The sequence below is a fragment of the Danio aesculapii genome, chromosome 14 (assembly GCF_903798145.1).
Source record: "Danio aesculapii chromosome 14, fDanAes4.1, whole genome shotgun sequence".
NCBI classification, from domain to species: Eukaryota; Metazoa; Chordata; class Actinopteri; order Cypriniformes; family Danionidae; genus Danio; species Danio aesculapii.
In genome coordinates this window covers 26,788,708-26,807,068 of record NC_079448.1, presented here as the reverse complement: position 1 = coordinate 26,807,068, position 18,361 = coordinate 26,788,708, and the positions used below count along the sequence as shown (strand labels likewise).

The 18,361-nt window shown below is 35.8% G+C and overlaps 1 protein-coding gene across 3 annotated transcripts in view; it reads right to left on the bottom strand.

Annotated features, from left to right (window-relative positions):
* arhgef37 (Rho guanine nucleotide exchange factor (GEF) 37) overlaps positions 1–4,631 on the bottom strand; it is a 284,253-nt gene extending 279,622 nt beyond the window's left edge. The window contains exon 1 of one of the 3 annotated variants that reach the window (XM_056471988.1): positions 4,310–4,631. The gene's annotated coding sequence lies outside the window, so the exon portion shown is untranslated. Of the gene's footprint in view, positions 1–96; positions 345–4,309 lie in introns of those variants that run through there. The other 2 variants (XM_056471985.1, XM_056471986.1) reach the window with 2 other exon arrangements.
* Between the last annotated feature and the right edge of the window lie 13,730 nt (positions 4,632–18,361).

Sequence of the window (18,361 nt, the reverse complement as noted above, 5' to 3'; positions counted from 1 at the left end):
GCTGCACTGCAGTATAACAACCCCCTACTTAAGGAGCGTAGAAATGACAGGTTTACCACAAGAACAATCCCAAAAAACAATGTAATGCATCATTACCTTTACAGAACGGGATGGGCTAACCCTGCTGTTCTTGCGCTGAAAAAAAAAGGAAGAGAGATGTGTGGCTGTGGAAAGCCTGACACACACTCTCAGACTGGTGTAAGTTTGTCCACTGAGTCACACTGCAGGCCCTCATGTGGGACGGGTGTGTGAGGAAAGGGGGGATGGGTGGGTCAGTGGGGAGGACTGAGCCGGGGGAGGTGGGATTTTAGCAGTGGGGATCCGGATAGGACCACTGCCGGTACACACACTTTGATGAATGCACAGATTGCCCGCAGTAGCCATTGGTAAGGAAGTGACGCCTGCGCTGGATGAAGCGGATTGGATGGCAGGAGTTCAAGAGCTGGTCCACAACACACTCACAAACACACATTCGGCAACTGCAGTAAACAAAAGCAACAAAAGCCCCATGTGGGCCAGGAAACAACTTGCTAACTTGATGGACAGAGCTGTTAAGCAGCTAAAGCAATTAATGCAAGTGTTTTGAACACATCCTGATTTAAGTGAGTGAATTTGAGCTTTTAACAGTATTTTAGGATACATTTTTTTCACTACATTTTTTTTATAAGTGGTTAATCAGATCACAGTTAACTGGTGCATAGCATTACATGTTGGTTTTTGATCTACATGAGAGAGAAAATATAATATAGGATATAAACGGATACAAAAGAGGAGAAAATATAATATAAATAGCTTTTCTTCCAAGTACTCTCATTACAAGAAGATGAGAAAGTAAAAAAAACAACAACAAATCAGTAAGTGTTTCCATCCCTCTCTTTTTTTGTGATTAACATTAATAATCTAATATAATGTTATACGTTTGATTTTAGCCCCAACTTCGTGCTTACATTCACTTATAAGATTATTATGAAATGTGTGTGACAAGCACTTGGAACCTTTCATACACAACTAAAGTATGTTTTGAGCTTAAGCTCATGGGTTTACTCCTTGAGAGCACACACACTTTAAACTTTGTACTTTACATGCACTGTATCTCACTAGAGATAAATATATTCAGAAAATGAGATACAAAGATCTTCTGTAAAATAACATACATGTTAGTGTGATGGATTTTTATGAGCAAATAATTTAAATGTATAGGTGGACATTTAGTTCTATGCATAATTTGTTGATTGAATTTTGAGATAGAAATATACATCACCAAAGAGAATTAGGTTTTCATGTAAGGATATTAAAAATACTACGACTACGACTACTACTACTACTATTACTACTAATAATAATAATAATAACGATATTTCCCAGAGATGGGTTGCGGCTGAAAATGCATCCGCTGCGTAAAACGTGCTGGATAAGTTGGCGGTTCGTTCCGCTGTGGCAACCCCGCATTAATAAAGGGACTAAGCTGAAAAGAAAATGAATGAATAAATGAATGAATAATAACAATAATAATAAAAGATAAGCAGACATAAACTGTCCACAACAAGATTTCTAACATGCAGTTCGAAAACTAGATGTTCTTTAATGCTGATTTATTTTAAGGAGATCACTGATCTCACTGTTAGAAGTGTCAAGTCTCACATCCTGTCAGACTGCATTCATATGCTGAATGTGGAGGTTTAGTGTGTTTTTACTCAGTTTAAGTAACAAAACACTGCGAACAAAACTACACATCTGGATGGCTTCAACTTTAGTAATTTCACAAAACAAACAAGAAAGAAAAAGTTCAAAAACTAAATTAGTTGTGGACTAAAACACTTTAAAGTAATGAAAAGTAATACCATATCAATAAACCATCACACATTAGCCCAAATAGCAAGACACTCCAAGCAAAAACAGACATTGTGAGATTTTTTTTCTACTGAGCTGAGCCATATCTTCATTTTAGTAGCACTCACACACACCAAACTTTAGTTTTTAATGTATATTGTAAAAAAATAAGTACAGAGGTACATGTTCATACATGACTTGCCAGATTAAATAAATTTTAAGCACCTTTTTCTGTCTGTCTATTTTCTGAAATTTTTAAAAAAATAAACATATATTTTTACTCTACTGACCAGCAGTCTTGCTTCAAGAAAGTCAACGATATGTTAACAACAGCTAAGATATTTACAAAAATGAGAAAACATCTGTGTTAAAAACAGTATATTAAAACATATATTGAAAACACTGTTAAAAAATATTACAGTTTTTACATCCTCAAGTTATTTCAAGCCTCAAAGAGCCATTTCCTTCGGAGGACCACAATTTTAGGATTGAGGTAGACATGGGCCGATATAAGATTCTGACGGTATGATAACCTTGATAAAAAATATCATGATAACCATGTGAAAAATTTCACAGTATTGTAATTACTGCTCTAAAATGTATTCGTTTTAAATGTCTGGGTAAAAAACTAAAACTTTTTTCCTTTTGAACACAATATATTTTATTTTGTGAAACATTTAAAATATTTTGAAAGAGTAAACATGTCAGGCTAAATGAAATATTGACTACTGCTCTCTTCATTTGTTTCAAAAACAGATTATTTTACAATTTGAAACGTCAACTTTAGATATTTTTTCTGCTAAAGATACAGCTGTCCTAAAAAACAAAACAAAAAATATATAAATAAAAAATCGTACACATACCTTAAGAACGGTATTGCAGAAAATATTGACGGTTTTAAAACCTTGACTTTTTCAAACCTCGGTATACCTTGAAAACAGTTATTGTCCTATGCCTAGATTGAACTAAAGTTGGTTTTATATTCGCACATTCGTTCAGTAACAGCTTGTGACATGCTCCCTATATTGTTTACCATGGTGCTTTGAATATTCGGTCTGAAATCACATGCAAGTATGACTTCAAAACAGCATTAGCACCAGTGGTGTAGTCCTTGCTATATGCACGTATACTCAGTATGCTTACTTTTTTCCACGAGCTGTTTGGGTATTACCACTTCTGAGGATAAATAATTGCATATACCCTCGGTATACTCACTTATTTTTCTGATTAAACTTCCCTAATTTTAGTGTATTATTTTTAAATTCTTACTTAAGAATTAAAATTTTTCTTTGTTTACCCCAAAAGGATCTGTTCCTGATCCGCCCTAAAATGGAAATCCTAAAATCGCCCCTGTAAAACAGTATTTCACATTTGTCTTAATCATGCCTACCGCTACTGGGAACGACACTAATTATAACACTAAAAACGATGAGGCAAAGACTAATAAATCGCGTAACAATATGCTAGTTATAAGGGTAACTACTAGTATAAAATAGAGACAACAAAAGACAGATTCCTCTAATAGTTTGGTTTAAAACAAGCATGCACGAATGTGACAATCAAACATAATGGCTGATTGATGTTTAAAGGAACCTATTAAATGTAAAGTAATAAGCCAGTAAAGAAAGTAAGTTAAAAAGCTGTCTTTCCATGTATGCACAGGCCCTATTGAGTTAACTTAAATATAAGTTAACTAAATTGTTGTAACTATCTTGATTGACTCTTTTTTCAGTATTAAAATGATTATATAAGCTACATATTGTATACATACTGCCAATCTCCGAGTCTGCTAGGGGGGCACTATTAGCTAAATATAATTCATTAAATAGGATTAGACTATTAGCATCTCCCTTTAAAACGAACAAATTTGTTTAGATGGTTTTTCTTTTTAAATGGGTAGTTTTCCCAAAAAATGAAAATTGTTATCATTTACTCAACCTTTACTTGTTCCAAACCAGTTTGACTTTTTTTCCCTTCTGTTGAACACAAAAGAAGATATTTTGAAGAAAGCTGGAAACCTGTAACTATTGACTTACACTGACAACATTGGCATAGTATTTGTTTTTCCTTTCGTTGTGGAAGTTAATAGTTACAGGTAACTGATAAAGAAATCAGAAATAAAAGAAATAAAACCAACTTTACCTCAGTAATTTTAGGCTGAATGCTAGAAGTCATCCATTTCTTTTTACTGTACAGTAACTTCTACAAAAAAGTCACCATTTTCTTTTGAATGTAGTGTAACGTCTACAAAAAAATGAAATAATGAAATTTAATTGGTTTTGTAGAAGTTACACAATAAACAAAAAAAGACAAGCGGGACAGTAACAACATGATGATGAGTAAAAAAAATAAATAAAAACATGACAGCTGACAGGACTTTAATTTTGGCTGAACTGTCCCTTTAATGTTATGGTTGACGCTCAGCCAACGCAAAGCAACATCCGTCAACTTTACAGTACAGTACAGTACAGTAACTCACCTGCGTTCTTACTTGTCGGTGTTTACAGCGGAGATTCCTCGGACACAGCGTGGTAATACATCTAAAGTACGGGCATTTTAACGCTCTGTTAAGCTGGTCACCTGAGCTAGAAAGCGAGACTAACTTGGCGTCGCGTTTAATGGCCTCGGTAGCACCTGTCCTTATAGTCCTCGCGTTCAGAAACAGGTTTAAGTTCAGGCCCCGCGTCACGCATTCCGATCATGCCGTTCGAGATCAGCTTAGTCATGAAATGCGTGACATAATTGTTTTTGTCATTCGCCTATTAATACAAATGCATGCTGCAGGGTGGCATTTGAAGGTCGTTGTTATGAATTTCATAAACGGATTTGACAGCAGTATCGATTAATCGCACGCGGGAGTGAATAAATAAGAGCACAAACCGTTGTCAAGAAACATACGCTTTAGGTTTGCTAGAGCGTTGATTTGGATTACAGAGACATCGCGTGGTCGCCTGAGGTACTGTGAACCTCGGTGAACATCCAAGGACAATAACAGAAAAATAATAATAGAAAAATACCAAACTTCTTTTCAAATGTAAAAAAAGTAATATCAAATTATTCAGAAATTTGATTTAGAGGACATTTTTTGAGGCAAAATTGTGTTTTTCTGAAATTTAAAAAGAGTTTCCTTTATCTGAGCGGTCTTAGCTACTTTTTTAAAAGTTTGCCACGAAGTCAGAAAACACACTAAAAAGAGGGCTTGGTTCACAAAATCAAGTCCTCTTTAAGTTTAAATCCGTCATTTGTCCCATATTAAATAAATGGGCAATACAAAAATTAAAAGTCTCTGCTAGAGCACATAAGTTTAAAGTCATTCCTGTACAACTGTTGCATATTAAATGTCTTTAAGATTTTAAATTGCATAGCACATTTCATAAGAAAACATAAATGACACTTTTTTTTAAGTAGTTATATTTGTGGCTATCATACATCAGTCGTATATGGGTTGCTAGAGCGTTGAAATTCATTCATTCATTCATTCATTTTCCTTCGGCTTAGACAATATTTCAGAGGTTGCCACAGCGGAATAAACTGGCAACTATTCCGGCATACAGGTTTTATGCAGCAGATGCCCTTCAGTCGCAACCATACCCAGAAAACACCCATACATACTCATTCACACACACACATACTGTACACTATGGCCAATTTAGTTTATTGAATTCACCTATACCGCATGTCCTGGGAAACTGAAGCACCCGAAGGAAACCAACATCAACACGGGGAGAACACAGGACTTGAACCAGCAACCTTCTTGCTGTGAGGTGACAGTGCTAACCACTGAGCCACCATTTCGACATGTGTTGAAATGACTAGGGAATTCATTAATTTTTATATTTACATTTTAAAAAATACCAAAATACCTAAAATAACAGTGATACAAGTAATGCTCTTAAGGTTTAAGATGTTAAAGTGTACAGTTTTTTTCCACTTTGTTATTTATCGTTACTGCTCATCAAATCTAGTCTGTTTTGTGCACAAATATTAGATTTTATATATTGTGTAAATCCACATGTTTCTTGCCAGTCAAATATTTTTTCACATTCTATTGAGTTTAAGTTTTACATAAAAGGTACTAACAAATTTTAAATCTAACATTGCTTTACACATTCTTACATAGGCTACTGTTACTACAGTACATGTAGATTTTTATTAGGCCTGCATTAGGCCTACATTTAATAATGTGGCCATTTGGCAGTCCACAAAACTTTATATAAGTGTATTTAGACAGAGTAGAATAGATAATCAACAACCATTAATGTAGTTCAGGGGTACCCAAACTTTTTATGTGAAGGGCCAAAATCCAAACTTTATTAAAGGTAGTGGGCCGAAGGTAAGTATAGCTGCCATGGATAATTTCCTAATTTATTTAATAATAAACAAAACAAATCTCATTTATGACAGAATGGAGTTACACTAGTTTTTTGGCCATGACTTGCTTGCTGATGTCTTCTGCATAGTCTTCTATTTGTTGAGTGGCGGTATTTGCAGTATTTACTCAGATTCATTTACGTTTAATTAAACCATTTAATTTCTGTTTGCTTTTTTTTGTAGCTCAGCAATAAAGCAAACAAGCAAAATAGGTTATGTCAAATTAAAAATGACGACCTCTGTTAATTGCCCCAACTCTCTCTATCATTCTCAGATGGGATGGTGGGCCTAATCAAAGGTCACAATGGGCCAACTTTGGCCCACGGTCCCTACTTCAGGCATATCTGATAGTTGGTTATAAGGGTAAAAAAATTCATAATCATTGGGTGCCAAATGCAAGCAAACATTGGTTATGGTCAGTACATGAAGTAGCAGTTGGCCTAGAATATTTTAATAATTTTAACACTGCCTGAGTATGTGAAAAGGTAAAGTGTGATTACCAAATATTAAGAACATACATATCAATAGAATTTTTGTAATTGTTTTGACTTGTTTAGTGCGAACACGTATTACACCCTATACCCCCTTTGCTTGTCTTCCCAACTGTCATTTAATTTTGCACATCTAATATTGTAAAAACAGTAACAACAACAGTATAAACAAGCCACAAGAGACAATAAATTGAGGGGTCACAGTGGCGCAGTGGGTTGCACGATCACCTCAAGAAGGTCCCTGGTTCAAGCCTCGGCTGGGTTAGTTGGCATTTCTGTGTGGAGTTTGCGTGTTCTCCCTGTGTTCGCGTGGATTTCCTCCAGGTGCTCCGGTTTCCCCCACAGTCCAAAGACATGCGATACAGGTAAATTTGGTAGGCTAAAGTGTCCGTAGTGTATGAGTGTGAATGAGTGTGTATGGATGTTTCCCAGTGATGGGTTGCAGCTGGAAGGGCATCCGCTGCATAAAACATATAAGTTGGCGGTTCATTCCGCTGTGGCGACCCCAGATTAAAGAAAAAGAAAATGAATGAATGAATAAAATAGATCGACAGCTGCAATTGAAAACTTTTTTATGCAATTGGCACATTTATTTCTTTTGTGTAGGTGAATTACATTTAATTAATATGATGAGAATCTAAGACACATTTTAGTTAAATTCTTTACTGATTAGACTGAAGTTATTCTTACTGACTGCATTACTACATTGGATATTTACATCTTACAGTCATTTATTTCTGTAGTGCACTTTTTTCTATTTGCCTGGCTTATCATTTACAGTTGACTTACTGACAAATTTCAAAAGTGAAGCACAAAAAAATGAAAAACAAAAATGCTGCCTGTACATGCTACAATACAATTTCAGTGCTACCTTTCTTCTAATAGCATCACAAATCTTCTTAAATTGTTCTTAGAAAGGTTGTTTTTTTCATCGATTTGACAGGATGCCCATGACATTCATTGCATATTTTGCACAAGCAATTGAGAAAGAACAAAATGAGGTAAAATAGTCTCTGTGCACATATTTTATTCTCTGACATTTAGTGCATTTTATACATAACTCTTCCATGAATGCATGCTTGATTCAGACTCCGATTTCCCCTGCTGTTGTTTCCTGGATATTGATGTTTGTGAGGTAAATTGCAGCTCCTTCCCAGAAAAAGCGTTCAATTCGACACAAGAGAATAGAGGCTACACACATGGTATAGGTCAGTTTTACATTGCTATGGCAACAGATAACAGCCCAATCCTATAAAACAAAAACCACAACACACAGAAACCTGTCATTCTATCCTCTAATCAAAATCGTAGTCTACACTGAACTGAAGGGTGTTCAAAATTAATGCTCTGTGGGCAAAAACTTGCCAATTCTGCCATTTTTGGCTTTCATAAACTGTTTTTTTTTTCGTCTAATAAAATAAAACATCCGAAATACACTTTTAAATATTTATTTTGTCAATTATGTCTGTAGATTTCAGTTACAATGCATAATTCTTAAGGCTTTTCTTTCCCAATTTTTTTTTTTTTTATGCACTGAGCCATAAATCTTCACTTTAGCAATGCTTGCACACACCATACTTCACAGTTTTATTCATATCAGAATTTTTTAAAAAGCTTTTCACAAAATCTCCTATACTAAAACCTAATATGTCAAAATAAAAATTAAAAATGAATTTTACCCAATGTTCTGTTTTTAGAACTGTTCACCCAAAAATGAAAAATTATTCACCATTTACTCACCCTCGAGTAGTTCTAGCTATAAGTTATCCTTTTATGCTGAACACTAAATCTAATATGTTTTGAAAAAAAGTTTGAAACCTGTAATAATTGACTTCCATAGGCAAAACAAATACTATGAAAGTAAATGATTACAGGTTTCCCATTCAGGAAACAACGATGAAACTATTAGTTGCTTTTTTTTATCCTATTCACCTGCAGTTTCTTTTTTTTTTAGCACAATGTTCATGATTTAATCCTGAAAGAACAACAATCAAATCATACATTAAGATAATAATACGTTCCAGACCCAAATAACAATGAGAGATTGCTGTTTTTGTTCAGTAATGATATCACCAATCTCCAGCTGCATGTTATATTTATTTGGACTGCTTTTGGACGAAGTTAAGCAGAAATCCCTTAAGAGTGGACATTTGCTGTAATTTAGAATCATTCATTCAAACCGAGCATGGCTGAATCACTCAATGGGAGAGCAAAAAAGGCTAATTTAGTCTCCTGATCCCCATCATTTGTAGTGTGATAGCCAACAGCATGAGTCACCTTTGTCATTTATGTTAAGTGCTGACTATTATGTCCTTTGAGGGCTGGGAAATTAGTTTCTCATCAGGGGGTCATTTTAGGTGAGAAGTCCTACTCTGACAGCCAATGAATGACAATAAAGATTCTGTGTTTCTAAATTCCTGTATTCACCAGGAGGGGGCAGTAGGCGCAAGTAAAAGCCTTGGGAACAACCGCAAACATTTCTGCCGCTTCAAAGTGAGTTCTTATCAAAATTAAGACGTAATTATCTACTTGTCGTTTCAAGAGATTTTTGTTCATATATTGAAAGTATATTTACTAATAATTTTGACACTTCAAAATCACAAAAAGAGACCCTGGAGATCCATCCACCATCCATACACATTCACACACAAACACTACGGCCAAAGTTTGTTCAATTCACCTATACCGCACGTCTTTAGGCAAAACTGGAGCACGGGGAGAACTCGAACCAGCGACCTGCTTGCTGTGAGATGACAGTGCTACTGAGACACTGAGTTTTTTACTATACTAACCAGTTTAACCGTAATATCTGTAGTAAAGCTGTGGTTACACAGATGGCAACATTCTGTCCCCACAATTTAATGAATACAAGGTAAACACAAACATGTAGGCATTGTTTTTCATGAGGATTCTCCATAATGTATTTTATACAATATAAACCGCTTATATGGCCCAAGATTCAACCCTACCCCTAAGCCTAACCATCACAGGAAATCGGTGGCAAATTTTAAATGTCAAAAGACCCCGTTAAGTATGATTTTTAAGCATTTTGAATTATGAAAAGAACACAAGGCATGTCCTCATAAACCAACTTAAAGGACAACTAGGTCATACTCATGTCTTCATACAGATTTTTGTCCTTGTAAACCACCAAAACCAGTACAGACCACACACACACACATCTGTGTGTTATCACTTTATTAATCAATGTATATTTTTATATATTTAATAAAACTATATATACAGTTTATAGTTCTGTCTGGTTCTCGAATCTGATTGCCTGATAGCCGTGTGATATTCTGCAATATCAGAACTCCTATGGCCTCTTCACTCTTGGTTATTACTCTGTCCACACGAGCGGCAAGCAGAGGACTACAGTTTGACAAATATTGCAGCTGTTGGACAACATAATGTACATTTGAGGCTTTTTTAGTCGAGATTGTAGTTGAATGTGTTTGTTTAGATTGCAACTAAGCAGTTTATTACTCCATGTTTGGTTTTCTTTTTTCATATACAGGATTATGCCATCAAACTGTTGCATAAATGCAATATCACAGCAGTGCAGCACTGCTAACTCGTGTGATATTGCTCATATATGTAAAGGGATGTCATAAAATGTTCTTCAATTTGAATTAAGTGTTTTTTTTCAAGTTTTCTGATGAACACATTTAATTTATTTTTTTCCCCACATATAAAAATATAGTTTAGCAAACCTATCATCATACTTGCTTAATCCTAACAAAAAACCTTATTGGTTCTCGTGGAAGCTGAAACATGCTGATGTAACAGGTGAAAGTTAATAGATCTTGTACATAAAGTATACATATTTAGCAACCATTGCCAAATTTATTTGCCCTAAGCATCAATGATCAATATTTCTTTGCAAATAGAAATTGCCTAAATGAAATGGTTTTTATAATGTAAAGTGATTGTGTCGCTTCTGAGGTCTTTGATTTAGCTGCTGAATTCGAATGGATTTATTTTTGATGTCTTTATACATAAACATTAGAGATTAGTGATTAAAGATTACGTTTTGGAAAAATATCAATTAATTTGTGTTCTGAAGATGAACCAATTTCTCGAGTAAAAAGGTGAATAAAAATATTTTGGGGTGCTTCATTTCATCAGATATATTTGTATATAAAAATGGTTCAGCAATAAGACTTTCTTATTGATTTTCAGACATTGCAACACCAAATAGACTGAAACGTACACATTTTAAAAATATATTTATCTTTCTAGAGAGGTCCGCCAGGTCCAGTAAGTCGAAAGAAAGAAAAAAAGCTCAGTTACCTTTGAAGTTCAACTTAAAAAAAAAAGAGAAATAGAGAAAACCTGGACTAACGCACTCCAGGGCTTATTCCAGCTCTCCCACATGTTCTTGCCCTGCATTTCACTTCACCACATACAATATAAACGCACACACACATACAGAGAGAGTCATACATATGAATTTGTGGCGCATAAAATTCCTTCAAACACCCAACATAAACAGCCTCCATAGAGCATATTGAGTTGTCATTGTTAGTATGAATATTTCCACTTTCCATTTGAATTTGTCCTTATACGTGCCCACACACATAAATAGTCGAGTATGAGAAAAGGCCAGTGCTAAGCAAGTAAACATTGAGCTCATTCCTCCAAGGGGTGGGTGTTCAGATTGATTGGCACTGCAGTATCGGGACATATATCACCATGGCCTTTTATTCGCCTGCCAGACAGAGGCACGCTCCACAACCTCCTCCTGGCTGTCTCGATTGCTGTGCAGATGTGCTTGAAGATTGCTTCGAATGTCCCAAGCTCACAATTTCCTTACCTGAGCGATTTCTCTGTGAGTAAGACTTGGTCAGAAAAGAAATAGGTCATAAGTGAAAGAGCGAATTGGAGCAGGAAGAATTAAGGGGTTGTATGGTTTGAGAGCAAGGCTCCATTTCATTTTACCACAAGCAAAAATAATCTCCTGCCTGGCAGAGACGCGTAGGGCTTCACCCAGAGCCCATTAAAACATGTCAACTGTGTCATTGATTTCGGTTCGGCCCGCCATTGATTGGCGTCTAAGCCCAGTCGGGGGGCATTTGCATTGCTGCGTCCCATAAGCTGCTAATTGGTAGTTTGCCAGCAATCATGGCCGCGTGATGAGAACGAGCAGTCTAGGTTGATGTGAGGCAATTGTGGTTTGTTTGCAGCTATGGGGTATCCATGTCCAATAAAATATGGCTGGTGAGCTGGCCATGCTTTAAGCTTATATAAGTCACACGTTTATTGCCTTGTCTAATTGTATAATCGAGATTCAGCACAACACTCTGTCTCTTAGTCCAAATTTAGGTTGGAGGGAAACGCGGCAGTGCATATTATGGTGCACATTGGTTTGGCAGTGTTAACAAACATGTTCTCTCTAATAAAATCAAGGGAACACAAGATATATGGGAGACAAGAATGAATAATAAGTATTGTGGGGATTGAGTGATGTTAAAGTACTTTAATGTTTTACGTTTTCTTAAAAGGGATCATGTTCGGTGAGACTTATTTTAAAATAAACTTTAACATAAGAAATAAAAATGTTAAAATATGAGTTAACTTGATTAAAGCTTTGCGCACTTTAGGACTGACAGACTGTTTGGTTTATTTAAAGAAGATTATACTGTATTCAACAAGGATGCATTAAATCAATCGAATAAGACATTAAACAACTTTATAATGTTACAAACTAACTTACTGACTTCGGTTTCTTAAATATTCCTGAAAAAAAGTGTCACGGTCTTCACTAAAGTATTAACAGCAAGTGTTTTAACACTGATTATACTATAAATAATAAACATGAACCATTCGTACAGTTCCCCAGCTTTGAACTGTAGTAATTATTTTAAGCTAGCCACTGTTTACTAATTGCAAACAGCTATAGATTACATTTACATTGTTAAAGTATTTGTATTTTCTTTCCTATAATGGCAGTTGCTATTTATACTAATTGGAAATTGGCACTCTGTATTATAGTATTGTAAAATATTGTGCAATAATTTTATATTGAGTGTAATTGAGAATATTTATCAAATGGGAGACACTTTATTGGGAAAATAAGGCCTTCCCAGCTCCTGCCGCAACCCTAACAATAAACACTGTTAATACCAATTAGGAAATGTAGTCAGGCATGGGCAGTGTTATCATGTATTTCAAATAGCATTTTGTAATTTGTATTCGATAGGGCTGATGGAAATGACTTATTATTTTGTATCAAAATACTTTAGTGTCTTGTATTTTTGTATTTTTAAAACACTGTAAAATACTTTGTAAGAAATCTACATCAAGACATATAAATGCACCCTCAGATTGGTGCTATGGATGTTACTGACTCTGCCATTTAAATTCAAAAAATCTTTGGAGAAAGAGTATACTGTACAAATAATAGTAGTTTTGGATGGATTACTGATGCCAAATGTTTGTAGTTAAAACAACAACATAAAAATAAGCCCTACAGTGGCGATTCCCACAATACATCATCGGCTGTTTCAAATGCCAGTAGCTGATCAGTAGGTCCAGTTAATAAAGAGGAAAGACGTAAGCCTTAAGATGTCACAATAATGAAATATTTAAAAACCAAAAACTCCTGTTACAGTTTTTTCAACGAGTATTGAGGAGTTTAATAGTAAAAAACTAGATTTCTGAAAAATTCTGTGAACAAAAAAAGGAATTTAACTATTTATTTAACACCTTTTTAAAATATTAATCATTGTATAGAGATGATGGCCACGTTTGCTATAAAATATTGTTTACTTCACTGAGTCAGTTTACTGGGAAAGAGATTGATTGAATAGGTCTAATTAAAGGAAGATTTGCAAAGAAATGCCATGCTGCTTTGTAAAAGTATTTTGTAGTATTTACAAAATACAGTATTTTATTTTTATACATTTGAGGCTGCTGTATTTTGTAGTTTATTTTGATACATGTAAAATTAAGGTATTTGGTTTTTTATTTTAAAATACATTATAATGTATTTTTGGCCAACTCTGAATGTAGTTCAGATATTATATATATTTATATATTTATATATATAAATAAATATATATATATATATTTTTTTAAGTCTGTTAAAACTTAAGTCAATTCTATCAAAAGTTACAAATATGTGCTTTACTATGTCACTGGTCTCATGAACATATGGGCATCATTTTTTTTTTTTTAACTTTTAAATTTTAGGTAAAAACCAGTCAAATACACTTAAAAGTAAAATAATTATGTATTTTTGAAATAATTTCTGGTCCCAACCAGTCAAAAACCAGTCAGTCTCTGCCAGCAGGGTGTGCTCTCAGTGTAAATAGGGTTATACAATGCAACATTACAAACAATGGATGCATTTTAAGACACACTTTACCACCGAATGCCAGGATTTACCATTTAGAATCAAGAATTCCAGATGTTTTAGATCATAAAGCCTTGTTTTATTTATCGAAAAAACATTTCAAACATTCAGATTAGATTTTGACTTTGAATCCCGCCAGACCTTTAATGTGGCCTCAGACTTTTAAATCCCTTTGTATAATAAAATGATTTTTCAGAGACATGGCTGAATTCAAAACGTTCAATCCAATCGTACTAACGAGCCTCAGTTTTGAAATTGCATGCAAATCCGAGCAATTCTAATTGTGTTTAAAGACATGGTGGTCAGTTGCTATGCAATGTATTCATTTAAAGGTGGAAATGGGTGTCCTGCAGCGTTAGAAACAAGTCAAACATTAGCCAAGCCACTATTGCGTAATGGTGCAAGCAAGAACGAATGCAGGCGTTTATGAAAGAATTCAGTAATTTCTGCTGTGGTTTGAGCCTTTTCCTTTTTACAGAGTTGTAGGGCACAAATAATCGAAAGCGGCTGGTATAGCGCAATTTAAGGTCCCTTTTAAGGAGTTTTTGAGTGAGTACATTTGACCCCTGTCTTTTAGAGAAACTGTACAGTGGATGCAAAATAAGAATAGATAAAGACTCACCGGTCAGCCACATGCTCTTCTTCATGCACATCTGGACCAGAGCTGGATAAAACCAGGTACTCAGAAAAAAAATCTGTCCTACCAGGTAAGGAGGGGGGCTTGTTGAGGAAGGGGGAGAGATTTACCATGAGCTGGGGAAATAAACCTGTATCAAAATGTAATGGGCCAGGTTGTAAAAACAGTACATTTTGCTCAACGTAGCTGGAGGGTACCTTGGCCGACCCAGAAACATGCAGCCACGCCGAGTTAACAAACTCAATGAGCAGTCATACACACCGTAATCACAACCGTGTGCGTTTCTTAGTCACCGCTCAAACACCGTGCCACATGTATCTCTCAATTTGACTGGGCTCCAATGCTAAACAATGGGCAACTGTTGGACACTCCACATATCCACGTGTCATTGTTTAGCTCACTGAACTGTTGCTTGCTTGTGTGTTTGTGCATGTCTCCATATGTAGGTGTGTATGAATCCTCACTGAAATCTTAGAAAAAGACTATTCAGACTCCCCAGATTATGACATTTCGAAGCACCAACAAGAGGACATTTGCTTCTGTTTTTCTACTGATTTTACAGTTCCACCCTCAGGCATTACATTCCATTCATTGGGCTTTGGGTTTTTGAGTATATTACGTACACAGTGGATATTCTAAAAGTGTACAAACAGTTTTTTTTTTGTAAACACTTTAGTTTCGTTTAAGTAATTCCCAATATTGCCTGCTTATTATTATATAGATCACCCCAAAAAAGAAAATGATGCCATCATTTACTCACCCTTGACTTATTTCAAACTTTTTTGAGTTTCTTTCTCCTGTTAAACTCAAAGTAGGATATTTTAAAGAATCTTGAAACCTTTCACCATTGACTTACTTAATATTTGTTTTTCCTATAAGGATGTCAATAGTTACAGGTTACTTCAAAATAACTTATTCTGTCTTCTACAGAAAAAGAAACTCAGATTTGGAACCACTCGAGGGTGAGTAAATAGTGACTAAATTTTCATTTTTGGGTGAACTACTTGTGATATTTGAGATATTGGCTGTTTATTAGTACTTATAAAGTATTGTCTTATTCTCCCAATCTTATATCTCCCTAATCCTACCTAAAACCCAAATCCAACTACTAACTTACTGTCTATTAAAAAGCAGCAAAGACGTGCTTTATTGAGCAAAAAGTTTAAGTTAATAGTTTGCTAAAAGCAAGAAATGTACCATAAAATAACGTATGGCCAATCTTTCTAAACAATACGAAAAATGCATTTACAAACAATTGAGAAACAATTAACTGAGTTACATTCAGAGATATATTCAGAGACATATTCAGCAGCAAGTGAACCGATATGTGGAACTATATGTGCCTACGAGTCTCTGAATTGTATTTACACTCACCGGTCACTTTATTAGATACACCTGTCCAACTGCTTGTTAACGCAGATTTCTAATCAGCCAATCTCATGGCTGCAACTCAATGCATTTAGGCATGTAAAAATGGGCAAAACCATTGTTGGTGCCAGATGGGCTGTTCTGAGTATTTCAGAAACATCTAATCTACTGGGATTTTCACGCACAACCAAACAGTCTCAAGGGTTTACAGAGAATCATCAGAAAAAGAGAAAATATCCATTTAAGGGCAGTTCTGTGGGCACAAATACCTTGTTGATGCCAGAGGTCAGACGAAAATGGCCAGATTAGTTCAAGCTGATAGAAAGGCAACAGTAACTCACTCAAATAACTACTCGTTACAACCGAGGTATGCAGAAGAGCATCTCTGAACACACAACATGTCGAACCTTGTGGCGGATGGGCTACACCAGCAGAAGACTACACTGGGTGCCCCTCCTGCCAGCTAAGAACAGGAAACTGAGGCGGCTCACCAAAACTGAACAATAGAAGATTGGAAAAATGTTGCCTGGTCTGATGAGTCTCAATTTCTGCTGCGACATTCGGATGGTAGAGTCAGAATTTGGCATCAACAACATGAAAGCATGAATCCATCCTGCCTTGTATCAATGGTTCAGGCTGATGGTGGTGGTGTGATGGTGTGGGGGATCTTTTCTTGGCACACTTTGGGCCCATTAGCACCAATTGAGCATCATAGAGCATCAACACCACAGCCTACCTGAGTATTGTTGCTGACCATGTCCATCCCTTTATGACCATAGTGTACCCATCGTCTGATGGCTACTTCCAGCAGGATAATGTGCCATGTCATAAAACGCGAATCATCTCAGACTGGTTTTTTGAACATGACAATGAGTTCACTGTACTCAAATGGCCTCCACAGTCACCAGATTCTTATCCAATAGAGCACCTTTGGGATGTGGTGAAATGGTAGATTCGCATCATGCATGTGCAGCCGACAAATTTTCAGCTATTCATGCTATCATGTCAATATGGACCAAAATATCTGAGGAATATTTCCAGTACCTTGTTGAATCTATGCCACAAAGGATTAAGGCAGTTATGAAGAAAAAAGTGGGTCCAACCCGGTACTAGTAAGGTGTACCTATTAAAGTGGCTGGTGAGTGTATTACTTACGAACTAACAGAAAACCCAATTACCATATCCTATATAGTATTTTTAATTGGGGAATTCTTCGTAGAAATCCACTGACTAACATTGCTGTGCAATTATTATTAGTATTAGATTTATTTGGTTAGCACTGTCACCTTACAGCAAGAAGGTCGCTGGTTCGAGTTGGGCCAGTTGGCATTTCTGTGTGGAGTTTGCATGTTCTCCCCGTGTTCGCGTGGGTTTCCTCCGGGTGCTCTGGTTTCCTCCATAGTCCAAAGACATGCGCTATAGGTGAACTGGGTAAACAAAATTTGCCATAGTGTATGAGTGAGTGTGTGAATGTGAGTGTGCATGGGGGTTTCGAAGTACTGGGTTGTGGCTGAAAGGGCATCTGCTGCATAAAACATATGCCTGAATTGTTGGTATTTCATTCCGCTGTGGCAACCCCTGATAAATAAGGGACTAAGCCGAATGAATGAATGAATGAATGAAAGAATGAATGAATGAATGAATGAAAGAAAATACAAAAACTATGTAACTTTTTACTGTCTGGTTCTAAGTAATCTGCAATATGGATTTTTATTACTGTTACAATTCAAAACTAATCTTAAGGTAAACACAAGTTTTGTTATTTCCTATCCTTTATGTTTCCCTTGAGAATAATACTCACAAACCTGTATTGCAGGCAATAAGATGCTTCATTACTCTGATTTAAAATAAGCCTTCCTGTCATCTACAAATAAAACCATTATATACCAGCCTACACCAAGCTCTGAGGTCACTCAAACTGACCAGCCTGTTTTATGAGTGCTGAAAGATACTGTAACGTCAGAGTTATGACTTCATACTCCACACTTTTCCAGCCCAATCTCTCTTCAGAGCCTGCCAGGATGTGTCAGAACATTTCTGCCACCACACTCGTAAAGATCATGTTTACCGCAACACTCCACACAAGTAAAGCGTACAGTTCATTAATTATACGAACACACATGCCCGCAACTTAAGCATTCACAGAAGTAAATGCATAAAAATGGAAAACACAGAAATAACAAACCATTGAAATATTTAGAGTCAAACTGCACAGGGTTGGCAGTGTTTTGTGAGCAGTGGTCTAGAAGATCATTGCAGAGAGGTCGGATTGTAGATTTATAGCTGCACTGTTCTCCAGTCACACCC